Source organism: Sinocyclocheilus rhinocerous, unplaced genomic scaffold (assembly GCF_001515625.1).
Source record: "Sinocyclocheilus rhinocerous isolate Xijiao unplaced genomic scaffold, SAMN03320098_v1.1 scaffold1270, whole genome shotgun sequence".
In the NCBI taxonomy this organism is placed as follows: domain Eukaryota; kingdom Metazoa; phylum Chordata; class Actinopteri; order Cypriniformes; family Cyprinidae; genus Sinocyclocheilus; species Sinocyclocheilus rhinocerous.
Window position 1 is genome coordinate 61,828 of NW_015665029.1, and position 2,358 is coordinate 64,185.

Genomic DNA, 2,358 nt, shown 5'->3' on the forward strand with positions numbered 1-2,358 from the left:
CGAGCAGCGTTGAGTGAGAAATTCTGTATTTGTGCAGTTTGCGCATGTCAAAAAAAAAATCAATTCCGATTTGAAGTTTGTGACATAAATGCACACATCAACCCGATCACTTTATTTAGCATGTAAACATGTTATGTATGTAAACACTACATTAAGATTCATCAATCAGAATTAATTCAGTCCGATTGAAACAAAAATTGTGCATGCAGACAATTAGCCCTTGACCTTAGCCCAGACCCCAACTTCAACTTTGACTGCCAGTCAAACTACAAGCTGTTCATCATTTAATGATTTATATTATCATTTGTTTATCATTTTAAGCCAAACACTGTAAAAGTATTGATTTTGTTCTGTAGTTTGGAATAAGCAAACACATTGCGCTCATACTGTAAATCAATCTCACTCTGATTGTTTCACCAGAATCATCACAGTGAAATGAAAAATATTGTCTCAGACATTCATATTTATGCATTTGACAGATGCTTTTATCCAATGCAACATTGCATTCAAGGTACACATCGTTTCACACAGTTCTTGCTTTCCCTGGGAATCATGCCCATGACCTTGGTGTTGCTGCAGTGCCATACTTTACTGTTCGGGCTACAGAAGGGCTTCATTTGAACTGATACAGAGAGAAAATGTAAAACAATGACACAATTAGACACAACTGACATTTCTTTTGTGGTTACAAGGACTGTAGTGTAGTGCATTACATTAACTGTTTGATCCACTGACGTTGCATACCACAAGTGTCCAAATACTTAGTCTTCATTTGAACTGTATGTTGTACATATATTTGTATCATTTGATGTTACATTAAATGTAAATACATAGAATATAAAGAAGAAACAAAGACTTTGATATAGAGCATTAGATATTTAATATATTGTAATTTTGTCTTACATTGAATCATTAATACCATTTCTTGACATATCTTGCCATATGCAGTAATCAAGTTTATTTTATAATTGTGGTTTATCCAGCACATGGGAATTATATTATATCAGTTCACTTAACGATTTTAATTTAATCTTTCTTTCCTTTTTTTTTTTTACAAAATGTTTCATTCACAAAACATACACATTTTTGACGTTTCATGCAGTAAATCAAGGCCTCATTCATACAGAAAGCACAATAATCTTTGCTATGTATAAATGGCTACATTTCCAATCGAGTGTAATTTCGTTTTAGTGGCTCCCCAGTTCAGAGAATTACTGAATGAGTCTAGAGGAGTTTGGACATGAAATTAATAGTTTGCCCAAAAATGTAAACTGTCATCATTTATTCACTGTTACTTTGTTTCTAAACCTGCATGACTTTATTTCTTTCATGGAACACAAGAGAAATTTAAGGAATGTGCTGGTTGTTTTTTCAATGCAATTACAATGGGGACTAGAGCTTTCAAGCTTCAAAAAGAACCATATGGAGAAAAAGCATCTTGAAAGTATCACAGAAGCGTTCCATGGGAGTTTGTGTGCTGAAGTCTTTTAGATTTTTTTATCTTTATTTATATAGCACTTTATACAATACATATTGTGTCAAAGCAGCTTTACAGTGTTAAACAGGAAAATAGTGTTTCAATAATACAAACAAAATTCAATTCTGCTGTAAAGCAGCTCTAAAAAGAGCACAGTAGTAAACAGTTGAGCTAGAACTGTTCAGAGAAACAGTTCAATTGATTCTCCACTTCTCAGTTCAACAAGTTGTTCTTTTGAGTCTGATCTATACAATGAATCGACTGATCTGGTTCACAAGACCGAATAATGAATTATTAAATAATTCATTCTAAAACTGATCCAGTTCCAGAGTGCTGGAAAGATTATTCACGATAACAACTTAAATGTTGAGTTCTTCCTCACACAAACCTATTAATACAGAACAATTCATACAATATGCGCATGGCACAAGTTGAAGGGATGATTTTTCATGATACTTTGGAGCTTTTAAATTAATTGTGATAGCACAGAAAAAATATACCAGAACATTCTTCAAAAGTTATTTTCTGTTCCACAGAAGAGACAGATTTAAGCATACTTTATTCAGAATAGAGATTGTAACTGGAACGTTTGTAGCTCATGACTATTCATATGTGCTCTGTTTGAGAAGCTTCACTTGTGTAAAAATATCATATAGTAATATATAGTCCCCTTACAGATATGTGACCCTGGACCACAAAACCAGTCATAAGGGTCAATTTTTTAAAATTGAGATTTAGACATCATATGAAAGCTGAATAAATAAGATTTCCATTGATGTATGGTTTGTTAGGATAGGACAATATTTGGCCGAGATACAACTATTTGAAAATCTGGAATCTGAGGGTGCAAAAAAAATCTAAATATTGAGAAAATCGCCTTT